Raw genomic sequence first — 19071 nt, forward strand, 5'->3', positions numbered from 1 at the left:
GCCATCCACGGTGTAGCGTGCAGTCCGGCGTGCCTAGGGTGCATCTGCGCATGTCAGAGTGACGTACATTGGATACTTCTGGCTTTAGCCGCATACATCATTGCGCAGCTGCGCATTGTGACTTCGATACTGCTTCCGCCATATTTGATGAAGGAGTTAGATGTTCATAGCGAGCGCACACAGGTTTATGCTAATCTTGTCTGTTACACACAGGTTCAAGGTGGTGTCTGCACTTATTCATGCCAACATACCAAAGATGGCAGTGCGGGGTCGGGTGAAGACTACCCCAACAAGTAGAGGCGCAATCTCCACCCGTGACCAACGGTCAGTTACGTGCCTGCACGTTAGTGCAGGATCGCATTGCACCCCTGATCATAACCCGCACTTCACCACCATCAAAGAGGGTTCTCCTCAGTGTCACCTGCCATGTGCATATCAGACTATGGCCATAGATAAAAATAAAAACAAAAACAAACATCCTCTGCATGATATGAGTCCTGACTGCACGCAATTCCCCAATGTCACCTCGTAATTCCTCTCTCCATACTCCGTGGCAAACCATCTGTGATAAAATATATAAGAAAAAAAAGAAGATAAAAAATTTGGCAATCCATAAGGAACATATACTTTGTCCCATACAATTGATCACCAAACATACGCAGGTGCAGTAAAACATTTCCATATGATGGACAGAGGCATCTATTTTATATATATATATGTGTGTGTTTATATAAGTAATTAGTACTGTAAAGGTATCCAAGGCCAAAGAAAACTTCAAAAACATAGCTTTTATTATTTTTTTTTGCCAAGAATAAAAGCAACAAGAAAATGGTTTGGGCTCTGTATAGCACTCGCTTGCATGCTTGTTGTTGCAAAAATGTAAAAAAAAATATAGTTTTAGAAAATAGAATAAAATCAAAAAGAATAAAAATTTAAAATCAAATTTCTTCGTTTTACATATAAAAAAAAATTGGTATCGCTGCATCGGAACTATTATATTATTTATCCTGTATGGTGAACGCTATCATAAAAAAAAAATAAAAATGCCTGAATTGCTTCCATAAAACATGAAATGTAAAGTGATCAAAGAGTCATACACAGTGATGGTCAGTTCACAGTGTTCACTGCGAACACATGCGGGCTGCCATCTTGACTCACCCGTCCGGCGATGCACAGGTAAGCCCTTACCTGTGCCGGGAGCCAGTCTGTAATCAAATGCGGTCACCGGGAGCAGGCAGTTCCGAGAACAGCCCGATGAAGGCCCCCGGCGGCTGTTCTCGGAACGGCCTGCTCCCGGTGACCGCATTTGATTTCAGACCAGCTCGAGGCACAGGCACAGGTAAGGGCTTACCTGTGCATCGCCGGACGGGTGAGTCTATCCTTACTAAAGATGGCAGCCCGCATGTGTTCGCTGGCGAACACTGCGAACTGACCATCACTGGTCATACATACTCCAAAATGATGTCAATAAAAACTACAGCGTAGGCCTCATGCACACGAACGTGTGCGCCCCGTGGTCGTGCTGCAGCCCGCAGAATGCGGGCAGCAATGCACGAACACTGTCCGTGGGGCAGCCGCAGCGAATCCTGGAATCATTCACTTTAATGGGTCCGCGATCCGGACGTTCTGCAAAAAGATAGGACATGTTCTATCTTTTTGCGGAACGGAAGTACGAGACAAAACCCCACGGAAGCACTCCATAGTGCTCCCGTAGGGTTCCGTTCCGTGCTTCCATTCCGCACCTCCAGATTTGAGGACCCATTGAAGTGAATGCACACGAAACGGTGCCCGTGTATTGCGGATTCGCAAATGCGGTCCGCAATACGGCCACGGAGCAATAGGCCTTAGTGTCAGAACATGGTGATGCAAAGACATTTTTTCAAACACCTTTTTAAAAGTATTAAAACATACAAAAACAATGTCAAATTGAAAAACTGTAACCTTTCTGAACCACAGAATTAAAGTAGAAAGTAATTTTTACCACTCAGTGAATGCGTTAAATATGAAAACTGTAAATCAATGACGCAAATTAATTTATTTTTCCAATTCCACCTCATTAATAATTTTTTCTAGCAGCACAATATATTATATGAAATATTAAATGATTATGGATCCTGGTTTGCACACAGCACAGTCATGCTGGAACAGAAAAGGAAAATTGTTCAAAATGTCTTGGTATTAAAGGGGTCTTCTAACAACCCACACATTGACTTCAATGAAAGCAGTGCTGAAATGACAAAAGTGGCCAGTGACCCAAAGTACATAGGGCTTGCTTCCACGGAACTTTGGGCACTTTTCAGTAGCTCTAATTACAGAATCTATATATATGGATGGTTTAAAGAAAATGTGATGATTACATGTATTCGTTACAAAGGTTGTGGCATAGATGTGGTCATTTACACATGTAATCCTTTTTTTATTTAGTGTGACCCATTTGCTATTATTGTCTTATTGAGGCGGTGCTTAATCCCTGTTTGTCCAATTAAGCTATACTTACTGTCTTTAGGAAAGGCCATCAATATTAGATTGATGGTGGCCTGAGTCTCAACACCCACATTGATCAACTGTTTGAAGAGGTTGTCGTGCTCCCCTTCATCATTTACACTGCTCAGTACAGCATAGCTCAGTCCCATCCAGTAACAACAGGCATAACTGCCACTGAAGGTACGGAACTGCCTGTTAAACAATTAGGCTACATTCACGCGAACGTATTTTGTTTTTAGTTGGTGAGTATAAGCCATCAATTTAACCCCAGTGCGTAACTGTACGTCCAAGGTGAGTGTGGGAGGTATGGAACGGGCTCATGAGCTGATCCTGCTCCATAACTGGAGTGTTATGGTCATGTAATATACAGTGCTGCCCATAATTATTCATACCCCTGGCAAATTTTGACTAAGGGTCCATTTACACGTCCGCAATTTCGTTCCGCATTTTGCCCCACACTTCCGGGTCCGCAATTCCGATCCCGAAAAATATAGAACATGTCCTATTCTTGTCCGCAATTGCGGACAAGATTAGGCATTTTCTATTAAGTGCCGGCGATGTGCGGTCCGCAAAATGCGGAACGCACATCGCCGATGTCCGTGTTTTGCGGATCCGCGGATCCGTGGATCCGCAAAACACACACGGACGTGTGAATGTACCCTTAAAGATACTTTTATTCAACCATCAAGTAATTTTTTCACGGGACATGACATAGGTGTATCCCAAAAGATAATAAAACGATGTACAAGAGGCATTATTGTGGGAAAAAAAAGCATTTCTCAATTTTTATTTACATTTGAGCAAACTTGCTGGTTGAATACAAGTAACTTTAAGTCAAAATTTGCCAGGGGTATGAATAATTATGGGCAGCACTGTAGCTGACACCCAACCATGCGCCAATGACAGTCGTTTAACCCATCATTTTCTGCAGTATCTGAGAGGCTAGACAGAGAAAGGTTACTATGGCAGCCTGAACCTTATAAAGGCTCCCAGGCCTGCCCTAGGAAATTGCCTGTTAAGCTCTGCCTGCAGCAGGGCTTAATAGGCAGCCAGCAAAAATCTCAACTGCTAAGGTATATTATTGCAGTCTATACTATAAGCCATCAAAAGGATTGCATGTTTAAGTCCCATTAATTTAATAATAGTAAAAAAAAGTTAAAATATAAAGTAATTAAAAATTGCAAATTCAAATCAACCACCCTTTGACAATTTTACACATATAAATAAATGTACAGACCCTGAAAATGTTCAAAGTACTAAAATATAAAAGTATTATCATGTGTGGTGATACAGTATAATGTATCATAAAAAGAAAATGGCTGATTTGCAATTTTTGGTCACCTTTCTACCCCAAAAACTTAATAAAAAGAAATCAAAAAGTTATCTGTTCCCCAAAGAAGTACTAATGGAACTACACCTTCTCCTGAAAAAAAGCCCTCGCACAGCTCTGCAGATGGAATTATAAAAAAAAAAGACTACACATTTTTTTCAAGATTCTTATTTTTTTAAGTAGTAGCATAATAAAAACTATATAAATTTAGTATTGTTGATATTGTACTAATCCACAGCATAAGGTCATCATGTCATTTTTAGAAAATAGGAAACACCATAAAAACAAAACCCAAAAAACCATTGCGGAATTGTGTTTTTTTTCCCCCCAACATAGTAAATGAAATAGTGCCATTACAAAATATAACTTCTGCAAAAGATTAGCCCTCATATGGCTATGTGAAGGGGAAGTAAAAAAGTTATGGATTTTGGAAGGTGAGGAGAAAACGAGAATGTAAAAACTAGATTACCCCTGTCCTGAAGAGGTTAAAGAACCAGAAAACCCTCTTACCGTATGCCAGCCATGAAATGCAAGTGTTACATACACTGAACATTGCCAAGACACCACTTACTGTAGAGTTGTGTGCAGCTGGACAAATATATCTAAAATCTGTATGTTTGTTTGACTTATTTCCCAGCCACCAGCTTTACATATGTTCGTCACATACTGTCACCTGCCTTGCTAAACATGTGCCTCATTTATATGCCCCTTTCACATGTTTTAGCTTCACTTTATGAGCCATGGGCAGCTCTTTCTTGAGGTAAACTACATAGCCATACATGACACTCACCTATAGATCAAGTGCTAGTCTTACCTTTCTTACTAAATTAAGACAATTTCCTATTTTACCTCATCCACGTTGCTAGTAAATGGGGTTCTTCTGTTTAAGCGTAATGTATTTCTTTACACATGGCCTCTTAGCAGGATTTGTTATGCTTTTTCCTGCGTTCAATAAATGGGGGAGGTTGTGAGGGAGAGGAGGTGAGGGCGCTGAAGTAGGAATTTACATAATCTGATTAAATGGGGATTATTTAGTGGTCGCTAAACAGGCTCAATGTGCTCGAGCTGCAAACCTTTACTATTCATTGCCCTCACAGCCCTGTGGAGAAACTGCACCTGCAGGACCAATGCCTGAAACTCTTCTGGGATCTCCACAGTGCAGATCCATGGGAGAAGTCTTGGGACACCATGCTTCATGTGTACATAGCGAGTAATTGATCTGTCTGGATTAGTCTCAAGCAGACCTGAAAATGAAAGCTGGGCCAGTTAGCTGTATCACTTAAGGTCATCGCTTTCTGAAAAAGACTAACTTGTGCAAGTTTCTGCTCCATTTATATCCAGAAAATAGATGGTTTCTTGTGCATGTTGCATAGTTATACGTGTGTATATATATATATATATATATATATACATATACACACATGGTATCTTACAACAGTAAGTCCACCCCTCACTTTTTTTCCAGGGGACAACACTGAAGATATGACACTTTGATACAATGTAAAGTAGTCAGTGTACAGCTTGTATAACAGTGGACATTTGGTGTGCCCTCAAAACAACTCAACACACAGCCATTAATGTCTAAATTGCTGGTAACAAAAGTGAATGCACCCCTAAGTGAAAATGGCCAAACTCTGCCCAAAGTGTCTATATTTTGTGTGGCCACCATTATTTTCCAGCACTGCCTTAAAAGGCTTGTCTCACTTCAGCAAGTAGCATTTATCATGTAGAGAAAGTTAATATAAGCCGCTTACTAGTGTATTGTTATTATCCATATTGCTTCCTTTGCTGTCTGGATTAATTTTTCCATGACATTATACACTGCTTGTTTCCATGGTTGCAGACTACCCTCAAATCCATCAGTGGTGGTCATGCACGCACACTATAGGGAAAAGCGTCAGCCTCTCTGGTGGCCGGGACCATAGGCTAGTTCTTTGGTTGGCTGTATGGTTATGGCCACCGTGCTGCAGCTAAGTTTCAGGGTGTTGGCAATCTTCTTATTCAGGTTACATTGCTGTGTTGGCACTGTAATAAATAAGTGGGTTTTGGGTTGCAGTTTGGGCTAAAAGGTTCACCATCACTAAGCCACCCTTATGTAGAGGAACAATTCTTTTTTTCAGATCCTCAGAGAGTTATTTGCCATGAAGTGCCATGTTGAACTTCCAATGACCAGTATGAGAGAGTGAAAAAACGGGTGGATAGCACTCCTTAGTAATGATGCTTCGGGTGCTCGTCTCCAGGAGGGGTGGTAAAAAGCCCCCAAATAAGCAACTGATAAATGTCAAGAATAGAGAAAAATGGAAACAGGACGTCCAAAAGGTGGAATTTATTCCAGATGCAACGTTTCGGCTACCGAAACGTTGCATCTGGAATAAATTCCACCTTTTGGACATGCTGTTTCCATTTTTTTATTTTTCTTGACATTTATCAGTATGAGAGAGTGAGAGAGTGATAACATTAAATGTAACACACCTGCACCCCATTCACACCTGAGACCTTGTAACAATAATGAGTCAAATGACACCGGGGAGAGAAAATAGCTAATTGGGTACAATTTGGCAATTTTGACTTAGGGCTGTACTCACTTTTGCCAGTGGTTTAGACAATAATGGCTGTGTGTTGAGTTATTTTGAGGGCACACCAAATTTACACTGTTATACAAGCTGTACACTGACTACTTTACATTGTATCAAATGTCATATCTTCAAGGTTGTCCCATGAAAAGATATAATAAAATATTTACAAAAAGATGAGGGGTTTACTCACTTTTGTGAGATACTGTATATATATATATATATATATATATATATATATCGTACAGACCAAAAGTTTGGACACACCTTCTCATTCAAAGAGTTTTCTTTATTTTCATGACTATGAAAATTGTAGATTCACACTGAAGACATCAAAACTATGAATTAACACATGTGGAATTATATACATAACAAAAAAAGTGTGAAACAACTGAAAATATGTCATATTCTAGGTTCTTCAAAGTAGCCACCTTTTGCTTTGATTACTGCTTTGCACACTCTTGGCATTCTCTTGATGAGCTTCAAGAGGTAGTCACCTGAAATGGTTTTCACTTCACAGGTGTGCCCTGTCAGGTTTAATAAGTGGGATTTCTTGCCTTATAAATGGGGTTGGGACCATCAGTTGCGTTGTGGAGAAGTCAGGTGGATACACAGCTGATAGTCCTACTGAATAGACTGTTAGAATTTGTATTATGTCAAGAAAAAATCAGCTAAGTAAAGAAAAACGAGTGGCCATCATTACTTTAAGAAATGAAGGTCAGTCAGTCCGAAAAATTGGGAAAACTTTGAAAGAATCGCCAAGTGCAGTCACAAAAACCATCAATCGCTACAAAGAAACTGGCTCACATGCGGACCGCCCCAGGAAAGGAAGACCAAGAGTCACCTCTGCTGCGGAGGATAAGTTCATCCAAGTCACCAACCTTCAGAAATCGCAGGTTAACAGCAGCTCAGATTAGAGACCAGGTCAATGCCACACAGAGTTCTAGCAGCAGACACATCTCTAGAACAACTGTTAAGAGGAAACTGTGTGAATCAGGCCTTCATGGTAGAATATCTGCTAGGAAACCACTGCTAAGGACAGGCAACAAGCAGAAGAGACTTGTTTGGGCTAAAGAACACAAGGAATGGACATTAGACCAGTGGAAATCTGTGCTTTGGTCTGATGAGTCTAAATTTGAGATCTTTGGTTTCAACCACTGTGTCTTTGTGCGACGCAGAAAAGGTGAACGGATGGAGGAGGAGGTGTGATGGTGTGGGGGTGCTTTTCTGGTGACACTGTTGGGGATTTATTCAAAATTGAAGGCATACTGAACCAGCATGGCTACCACAGCATATTGCAGCGGCATGCTATTCCATCCGGTTTGCGTTTAGTTGGACCATCATTTATTTTTCAACAGGACAATGACCCCAAACACACCTCCAGGCTGTGTAAGGGCTATTTGACCATGAAGGAGAGTGATGGGGTGCTGCGCCAGATGACCTGGCCTCCACAGTCACCGGACCTGAACCCAATCGAGATGGTTTGGGGTGAGCTGGACCGCAGAGTAAAGGCAAAAGGGCCAACAAGTGCTAAGCATCTCTGGGAACTCCTTCAAGACTGTTGGAAGACCATTTCAGGTGACTACCTCTTGAAGCTCATCAAGAGAATGCCAAGAGTGTGCAAAGCAGTAATCAAAGCAAAAGGTGGCTACTTTGAAGAACCTAGAATATGACATATTTTCAGTTGTTTCAAACTTTTTTGTTATGTATATAATTCCACATGTGTTAATTCATAGTTTTGATGTCTTCAGTGTGAATCTACAATTTTCATAGTCATGAAAATAAAGAAAACTCTTTGAATGAGAAGGTGTGTCCAAACTTTTGGTCTGTACTGCATATATATATATATATTTACTAATACTTTATTCACCCATACTGTGACGTTTCAGCCCAACTTAATGAGGCATTTTCAAGCCCAGAGGCAGGGTGTCTTAGTAGAGTATAAACCTAGCCACCATGACAACCTCTAGGCACCCTGCAAATGCTTTGTGGGAGCAGAAGGGATGTGATCGGGTACAGAGGGAGCCCTTTCCCTTTAACTGCTCAGATACCACAGTCACTGTTGACCATGGCATCTGAGGGGTTAAACTGCCAGGATCTGAGTTATCTCTGAATGCCACAGACATGTATGATTGCCGCTTCATATAAACACCCGTTTTTGGGATCGCTGGGGGCCACAGTGTTCGAACCTCCTGGATGAAACACCTCACAATGGATAGGCAACACAGGATTTTCATGGGACGAATCTTCCTTCTTTACTGTATTGGGAAACCAATAGACTTCCCGTATAACATGGACAAAAATGTACTTAATTTAACATAACAGCCTCCTTCGATCAGGCCATGTTGCGAGTTGTAGCTTTGTGGCAGCTGGAGAGTCACGTGTGTAATATCATTGTTGTACTGTATATCATGATATAATATACAGTAATATTAATATAATTATGACCAGCATTTTTTAAGCTTTGTTGATTAATAGCATACTGTATAACTCTTGATTTTGAAATAAAGCAAAGAGCAGCAACTTCTCCAGCAATTTTTCTTACATTAAGCCAAGCCCCACAAACAGTAATGTGGAGCTTCTCACATTAACAATACCCTCTTAGTGCTTATGTTCTCTTAGTGTCCCTCACAGTAAACATTACCCCTAAGTCCCCATTGACAGTAGTGATGCCCCCTTAGTGTTCCTGTACACAGTAAAGATGCCCTTTTAGTGCCTTCCTCAGTGCCTCTTCACACCTCATGATGCTCTCTTAGTGCCACTAATGATGTCCCCCTTAGTGCTGTCAGAGAACATGATGCCCTGTTGGTGTCTTCCCACATAGTGTGATGCTCTCTTAGTGCCATATTCACAGTATGATGCCCCTAAATGCCTCCTCACACAGTATGATACACCATGGGGGCCCCTCGCACAGTATGATACTGCTAAGTGCTACCCACACAGTATGATGCCCCTTTCGCGCCTCCCCATACATTATGATGCCTCTAAATGTCCTCCCAACATGCAGTAGGGTGCTACCTAGGTGCCCCAGTCCCAGTAAAATGATCCCTTAGTGCCTCCCACACATCATGATGCCACCTAAATGCCCCCCACTCAGTGTGATGTGTTCTTATCTAAGTGCCTTCAACACACTCATTGTAATGCCTACTTAAGTATCCCCTACACAGCATAATGCCCACATAAATGCCTCACAGAATATTCTTCAATATTACTCACCTAGTCTATGTTCCCATGATGAACAGAGTAGTATAGGTCTGCTCTGGTCTCTAGTCTGTGCTGTCTGTTGCTATTCACAGCAGGCACAATTATGTCAATGCCTTTTGCCTGTCTGCGCCAAACCAGGGTTGGGATCCCACTGTTTCTCAGTTCAGAGAACCATAGTGAAGTGCAATGCCAACCGGGATACCCATCCTTAGTTAAAACACACTACTTTCAACTGATTTATTTTACTTTATTTTACTCACTTTCATAGCGCTTACAGACATCATCATCACTCATTGTCCACAGTGGAGCTCACAATCTAAGTTTCCTAGCAGTAAGTCTTTGGAGCGTGGGAGGAAATTCACACAAACACAGGGAGAACATCCAAACTCCATGCAGATGTTGTCCTTGGTCGGACTCAAACCTAGGACCCCAGCGCTGCAAGGCACCAGTGCTAACCACTGAGCCACCGTGCTGCCCTGATACAGTTGATACCTGTGGCAGAGCAGGTACTATTAGACTCCCTGCATTACCATTATCTAGGCCACAGGCCACTTTTGGTCTGCTCTCTAGGCCACAGGCCACTTTTGGTCTGCAGCCTAGAAGACTACAAAATATCACTCAGGATGCCAGTGTCCTGGTGCAGATGGCGACACAAAGGGGAGGGTGCATCATTAAAGGAGAGGGGACACTACAGTACAAAAGGGTGCACTACAAAAGTTGAGGGGTTATGATTAAAGGTGAAAAGTGAAAAGTACAGGGGGCGCTATAATTGGAGGGAGTACTATAAAAGGTATATAGAGGTGAGGGAAGCTACAGTATAAAGGTGAGGGGGCACAAAAAATCAAGAGGAGCACTATAAACAATGAAGGCCAGCTAAAAAGGGGGCATTATAAACATAAAAAGCCACTTTAAACAGTGATGGTGTACTATAAAAGGTTAAAGGGCACTATAACCAAAATAGGGGCACTATAAAATGTGAGGGGGAACTATACACAAAGAGAGGGCATTATAAAATGTGAAGCAGCACTATTGGCAAGGAAGGGGCACTGTAACATATGACAGGGATAAATCACAGAAAAAATGCACCACACGGATATGCCACTGACTATACTGGCTAGTCATAAATGCAGATATTAAAAGCTGAAACTTTTGCCAATATATTCCTGTCAGGAAGATATCGGAGCCCCAAGCACCACGTCACGGTTCTCAGCATGGCAAGGGGTCCTACCACTACGCTACCTATGGTGTGAACAAGGTCTGAGGGTGATGTAATCCAGCTCACAGCCAAGCTTCCACACAACCGCATAGCAGGACAACTAGTGCAATGTGAACAAAGCCAGACTGTAAGCCACACCCATATCAGACTATGTAATGGAGGCTACCAGGTGCAAAGAGTGTTTGAATGCCAGGTGAAGGCACATACACTACATATGAAACAAGACAAAAACACAGAAATATAGTGGCAAATCTGGGGGAGCTGCTCAACCCCTAACACTGTAGCGTGTTTTTCATTGGGGGAGCAGCCCCACCGCATGTGGACCGCAGCAAACGACTATCCCCAGCAAAAAATATTTTGCATACGGTGGAGGATGTCGGCGCGGTCCACATGCCTTTGTGTGTAGGATGCCTTTGTGGTGCATGTGGACCGCGCCGACATCCTCCACCGTATGCAAAATATTTTTTGCTGGGGATAGTCGTTTGCTGCGGTCCACATGCGGTGGGGCTGCTCCCCCAATGAAAAACACGCTACAGTGTTAGGGGTTGAGCAGCTCCCCCAGATTTGCCACTATATTTCTGTGTTTTTGTCTTGTTCTATATGTAGTGTATGTGCCTTCACCTGGCATTCAAACACTCTTTGCACCTGGTAGCCTCCATCACATGGTCTGATATGGGTGTGGCTTACAGTCTGGCTTTGTTCACATTGCATTAGTTGTCCTGCTAGGCGGTTGTGTGGAAGCCTGGCTGTGAGCTGGATTACATCACCCTCAGACCTTGTTCACACCATAGGTAGCGTAGTGGTAGGACCCCTTGCCATGCTGAGAACCGTGACGTGGTGCTTGGGGCTCCGATATCTTCCTGACAGGAATATATTGGCAAAAGTCTCAGCTTTTAATATCTGCATTTATGACTAGCCAGTATAGTCAGTGGCATATCCGTGTGGTGCATTTTTTCTGTGATTTATGATTATATTTTCATCCGCACAATGCTCCATTTTTGTGTAGGATGCCTTTGTGGTGCATGTGGACCGCGCCGACATCCTCCACCGTATGCAAAATATTTTTTGCTGGGGATAGTCGTTTGCTGCGGTCCACATGCGGTGGGGCTGCTCCCCCAATGAAAAACACGCTACAGTGTTAGGGGTTGAGCAGCTCCCCCAGATTTGCCACTATATTTCTGTGTTTTTGTCTTGTTCTATATGTAGTGTATGTGCCTTCACCTGGCATTCAAACACTCTTTGCACCTGGTAGCCTCCATCACATGGTCTGATATGGGTGTGGCTTACAGTCTGGCTTTGTTCACATTGCATTAGTTGTCCTGCTAGGCGGTTGTGTGGAAGCCTGGCTGTGAGCTGGATTACATCACCCTCAGACCTTGTTCACACCATAGGTAGCGTAGTGGTAGGACCCCTTGCCATGCTGAGAACCGTGACGTGGTGCTTGGGGCTCCGATATCTTCCTGACAGGAATATATTGGCAAAAGTCTCAGCTTTTAATATCTGCATTTATGACTAGCCAGTATAGTCAGTGGCATATCCGTGTGGTGCATTTTTTCTGTGATTTATGATTATATTTTCATCCGCACAATGCTCCATTTTTGTGTAGGATGCCTTTGTGGTGCATGTGGACCGCGCCGACATCCTCCACCGTATGCAAAATATTTTTTGCTGGGGATAGTCGTTTGCTGCGGTCCACATGCGGTGGGGCTGCTCCCCCAATGAAAAACACGCTACAGTGTTAGGGGTTGAGCAGCTCCCCCAGATTTGCCACTATATTTCTGTGTTTTTGTCTTGTTCTATATGTAGTGTATGTGCCTTCACCTGGCATTCAAACACTCTTTGCACCTGGTAGCCTCCATCACATGGTCTGATATGGGTGTGGCTTACAGTCTGGCTTTGTTCACATTGCATTAGTTGTCCTGCTAGGCGGTTGTGTGGAAGCCTGGCTGTGAGCTGGATTACATCACCCTCAGACCTTGTTCACACCATAGGTAGCGTAGTGGTAGGACCCCTTGCCATGCTGAGAACCGTGACGTGGTGCTTGGGGCTCCGATATCTTCCTGACAGGAATATATTGGCAAAAGTCTCAGCTTTTAATATCTGCATTTATGACTAGCCAGTATAGTCAGTGGCATATCCGTGTGGTGCATTTTTTCTGTGATTTATGATTATATTTTCATCCGCACAATGCTCCATTTTGTGTAGGATGCCTTTGTGGTGCATGTGGACCGCGCCGACATCCTCCACCGTATGCAAAATATTTTTTGCTGGGGATAGTCGTTTGCTGCGGTCCACATGCGGTGGGGCTGCTCCCCCAATGAAAAACACGCTACAGTGTTAGGGGTTGAGCAGCTCCCCCAGATTTGCCACTATATTTCTGTGTTTTTGTCTTGTTTTATATGTAGTGTATGTGCCTTCACCTGGCATTCAAACACTCTTTGCACCTGGTAGCCTCCATTACATAGTCTGATATGGGTGTGGCTTACAGTCTGGCTTTGTTCACATTGCACTAGTTGTCCTGCTAGGCGGTTGTGTGGAAGCCTGGCTGTGAGCTGGATTACATCACCCTCAGACCTTGTTCACACCATAGGTAGCGTAGTGGTAGGACCCCTTGCCATGCTGAGAACCGTGACGTGGTGCTTGGGGCTCCGATATCTTCCTGACAGGAATATATTGGCAAAAGTCTCAGCTTTTAATATCTGCATTTATGACTAGCCAGTATAGTCAGTGGCATATCCGTGTGGTGCATTTTTTCTGTGATTTATGATTATATTTTCATCCGCACAATGCTCCGTTTTGTGTAGGATGCCTTTGTGGTGCATGTGGACCGCGCCGACATCCTCCACCGTATGCAAAATATTTTTTGCTGGGGATAGTCGTTTGCTGCGGTCCACATGCGGTGGGGCTGCTCCCCCAATGAAAAACACGCTACAGTGTTAGGGGTTGAGCAGCTCCCCCAGATTTGCCACTATATTTCTGTGTTTTTGTCTTGTTTTATATGTAGTGTATGTGCCTTCACCTGGCATTCAAACACTCTTTGCACCTGGTAGCCTCCATTACATAGTCTGATATGGGTGTGGCTTACAGTCTGGCTTTGTTCACATTGCACTAGTTGTCCTGCTAGGCGGTTGTGTGGAAGCCTGGCTGTGAGCTGGATTACATCACCCTCAGACCTTGTTCACACCATAGGTAGCGTAGTGGTAGGACCCCTTGCCATGCTGAGAACCGTGACGTGGTGCTTGGGGCTCCGATATCTTCCTGACAGGAATATATTGGCAAAAGTCTCAGCTTTTAATATCTGCATTTATGACTAGCCAGTATAGTCAGTGGCATATCCGTGTGGTGCATTTTTTCTGTGATTTATGATTATATTTTCATCCGCACAATGCTCCATTTTGTGTAGGATGCCTTTGTGGTGCATGTGGACCGCGCCGACATCCTCCACCGTATGCAAAATATTTTTTGCTGGGGATAGTCGTTTGCTGCAGTCCACATGCGGTGGGGCTGCTCCCCCAATGAAAAACACGCTACAGTGTTAGGGGTTGAGCAGCTCCCCCAGATTTGCCACTATATTTCTGTGTTTTTAACATATGACAGGGCACTATAAACTTGGAGAGGCACTGTAAGCTATAAAGGGACACTAATACATTAGGCAGCATATTTATTGGGCACTTTTATTGTGTGGGGGCACAGAGGGAGCACCAGAGAAGGGGTATAATTAATAGTAGTAATAATAATGACCCAAAACAGTCTAATTTCTGACCCCATTCAATAAACATGGTTTTGAAGTATAGTATTTGCTGGCTCTGTGTAACAAAGTTGGTATGGTATTAGGGGCAAATGGAGCAGCAACAAGACATAGTGATAGCAGCAGGATGAGGAAATTGGACCAAAGGTAGGGTGGTTGCTAGAAAAACTGTGGGCTAAAGATTTGCATGTTGCAAACTTTGCAGAGGAAAATTGTAGCTGGAAGAAGTCATTATGGTGGTCTGGGCCAATGGAAAAGATGAGAAAAGTGAACAACTCCAATAAGGGAAGTCAACTGTTAGTCATTGAATTTAATTGTATTGTAATAACTTATGATCTGCAGAGCGCCTCAGAAGAAGTACTACTTTATGTCCTTTGTATGATAAAAGTACTAAGCTTTGTTATAGTGGTTTTTATTTAGTAATAATATGGTGGCTTTAATCATTCACTATGTTGTGGTAACATTATTGGTCGTGGTGTAACAGTAATATTTATGCCTTGTGTAGTAGTAATATTATTGGTAATATTGTCCTTTGCATAATGTGTGTAATTACAGCATAGAGGTAATATTTAATCACTGTATGGCGGTATTATTTGGTCCGAGTATAGCAATATGATTGGTGACACAGGTCTCTTTATAGGGTCTCTTATTCAGTAACAGTATGGTAATATGATTCAGTTACTTTAGTTGCAATGGTACAGGTCATGATGTGACAATATTATTTTGGGCTTGTATAATGGTATCTTTAGTAATATTGGTCTTTTTATAGTGAGTTTTGTTTAGTAACAGTATAGAGTTTAGATTTAATCGCTGTATGGTAATACTTGGTCATGGTATAATTTGACAACTATATATGCATTTATGGTATTTTTGTCATCATTGAATTGAACTCCAACTATGTCCTGAGTACGCAGAAACATTTGAAATCAGGTAATGCGGCAGCTGTCCTGGGACTGTGGCCAAATTCAAGACTTCTCTGCTAGATCTGGGACAGTAGGGAGGTATACTATTGTGCTATACCTACAAGTAACAAACAACATCTAGTAATAAGTATATGCCACAAACAGCATCAAGTAATCTGCATGTTATTTATTTAAAAAAATACAAAAACACTCATCCATTTACCCTCCCTATATGTACAAAAAGAGGTATTCTTACATAATCTTCTACTAACAGCCGTCTACTCGACCCCCTTACTTCTACAATCAAGGAGAAAAATAGCCTTCACAAACAGCAGTTACTTTCACACTATAAATCTTGCAGGCGACAGTCCGGCAATGTATGTTGCCAGTGGCCCAGGAAACACATTTCCTAGAGAATATGATGAAGCCAAAGCAAATGTTTGCCCTTTCAGATTTACAAATGGTTGTACTGTCTGATCAGCAACTGTCTCAACGCTCAATTCTTCCTTAGTAAATACATTACACAATGAATATACTCTGTGCATTTTTGCATGAAGCCCGGCACACACACTTGTCATGTCATTAACATATTAAGTATGATTTGGAAGCAATTCTCTCTGCTTACAAACTTCAGTGCTCTCTTTGTTCGAGGAAAGCAGAAGGAAAGGGAATGAAAATGCAGCATTTATTTACACGTAGCTTTGGATTCTGCTTTTCCCTGGAAAAAAAAAATGACAACAGCAAACTGTTTGGCGGAGATAAGGATTTGAAGCTGGCTGCCTGGCTCTGATAAGACTGCCTCCCTTCACTGGAAGATTATTGTTAAGAACCTGTGTTCAATAAAATACAGTCAAAGGTCTTAAGACTATCACTCAATTTCATCCTTGCACCCTCCTGGTCTTGCTACATTTCCTCATAAATAAAGCTCTGCTGATTTTTGCATGCGTGTTGGAGAAATAATCACTGTGGTCCCAATCTGTGACTTCAAAAACACGATTAGGGGAATGCTTTCATATGGAAAGTCAGCATTCATTTTAAAGCGCGCTAGCTTCTATTTTCCTCACACTATTTAGCGGAAAGCCTGTTATGGCCACCCCATAGATTTTGTAATTCTACAATATTTTCTCAATACAGTAGCTGTACAGGGAGCGGTTGAATAGAGTCTTTAGACAGAGTTGTGTTACAGCGTAGTCAACACAAACCTGAGAATTGATGGCTATAATAGGGGGATTTACTAATCCTTTCTAGAAAGCAAGTAGCAGCACAAAAACACATGCAAACACTGGTAGAGTGCATTGCTGCTATACTTACTATATGGAAATTAGAAGCTCTTTGTGCACATTTTTGATCAAAATTGTGTCAGGTCCATCTACCAGAGACAAGGTGGCATATCAGCATTTTTTTTTTAAAATTAGTGATGCTGTAAAAACACCATTAGCAGGATACAAGCACTATTTTTGGCAGCCTGTATTATATGAATGGACCACTCACTAGGGTTATCACAGTATACTATCACCGGGAGAACTCCTTTCTGTTGCCTGAGGCGAAAACTGAAACGGCGCCCCCCCCCCCATGCCAATTTCTTAACCTAACCCCTTTGCCCCAATGAAATCGCTCATTGCCCATGGCCCTTCCGCTGCCCCTCTCTTGCCCCTACCTGATGCTCCCTGAGGCCATCGCCTCACCTGGCCTCATTGGTGGTGCGCCCCTGTCCATATGTATAAAATAATATTCTTGATATGGTTTCCATGAGAAAAACTGCGCACAATGCTGTCCCCATATATCATAAAATGGTGGTCAATCTCATTCTCACTTTAAAATGTAGCCTGGTTATGTACTGTTGAGAAGAAAAGCTAAATTTATGTCATAAAACATTTATGACATAAATTTAGCTTTTCTTCTCAACAGTACATAACCAGGCTACATTTTAAAGTGAGAATGAGATTGACCACCATTTTATGATATATGGGGACATTTCAATGTACTTAAAGTGATTCTCTAATTCCAGAAAAAAAATCCACTTTAACTGGGGAACAAGCAGAACACTTACATGGTGACCTCCTTCATCTTTTTAGCTGCTGATCCATCAATTCCCAGCCACCTCCTCTGTCATTCAAAATGGCTGCATTGCTTTTTAGACTGTCTTATGCATAATGTGCATGTGGTAGTCCAAGACACTTCCTGCCTGTCCCTGCTCTTGGATTGGCCAGCACTGTTCACATGAGCAGTACTGACCAATCCAAGGGCTGCAGGAAGTGTCTTAAACTTTGCTTCTATAATGATTTGAAATGCAAAGCATTGCTGCTGCTTCAGGTCCCCAAGGGAACTAAAACGTTTAATAAAGTTTAAAAAAAGTAAATAACCCTATAACCCTACACCGCCCCCCAAATATGTGTACCATCGCAATCACTGGGAAATTTTATTACCCAGTAAACAGTGAGGAAAAAAATGACAGACATCCCTCGCAAAAGAATAAAAAAAATTAAATCACAAAATTAAGTGTACCCCAAAATGCTACCAATAAAAATTCCAACTTGTCCCACAAACAAACAAGCCCTCATATGGCTACATTGATGGAAAAATAAAAAAGGTATGTCTCTCAATAAGGTGACATATTTTGATGAAAAAGTGCTAAAATGGCACCACTGAAAAATACAATTCATCGCACAAAAAGCAAGCCCTCACACAGTTAAATCAACAGAAAAATATAAACATTATGGCTTTTAAACCCTTATTGATGACAAATACGCCTTTATACAGCGGTTACTAAAGGGCCTTAGGCTGTCGCCTTTTTACAGTGGCCTAGTCTAAGCTCGTCATGGGTCTCCCATGCAGCAGAGAGAAGAGACTCGGCTAACAGTAGATCCGCCCTCCTCCCTGGTGCAGCCTGCTGGTGACTGCAATTATAGAACTGACAATATAATTCTCTTGCACTGCATAAACAGTACAAGAGAATTATAGAAGCAATCAAAATATCGCCTATTGAAGTTTCTTTGTGGGCCTGTTAAATGGTTAAAAAAAGTTTTGAAAAAATTCCAAGTTAAAAACTATACCCTAAAAAATTTTCCATTTAAAAAAAACACTTTCTAATGGAAAGAAAATTGCAAAAATAAAACCCTCACTACTCATGTATTGTGTAATTTATCCATATGTTGAATGTCATAAAAAAAATCCAGAATTGCTGCTTTTTGCTTATTCGTCACCAAAAAACAGAAACAAATGTTATGCAGCAATGAAAACTACAAGACTTCCTGCAAAAATCAAGCCCTTAGAAATCTCCATAGAAAGAAAAATAAAAAAGTTATGGGTCTTGGGATGCACTGATGCAAAACATTTTCTTCATTTACAAAGAAATATATTTCTAGAAATATTTTACCAGTTGCCTAGAAACCTTGTAGTATTTACTGCAGGGCAATCCAAAGTGCAGAGGTCTATATTATTGCCAATGTACATTAGGATCCTACCTATGGACTAGCTATTGTGTGGAGTGCTGTTAACCCGCACATCCAGACATGTTACGTTACTTGAATTTTTGTGTACTGACATCCACCTGACTGAAGGCATCATCACCCAGCTGTTCTCCCATGTGAGAACAAAAAAGGACAAAATTAAAG

This window comes from Bufo gargarizans, chromosome 2, assembly GCF_014858855.1.
Source record: "Bufo gargarizans isolate SCDJY-AF-19 chromosome 2, ASM1485885v1, whole genome shotgun sequence".
Taxonomy (NCBI): domain Eukaryota; kingdom Metazoa; phylum Chordata; class Amphibia; order Anura; family Bufonidae; genus Bufo; species Bufo gargarizans.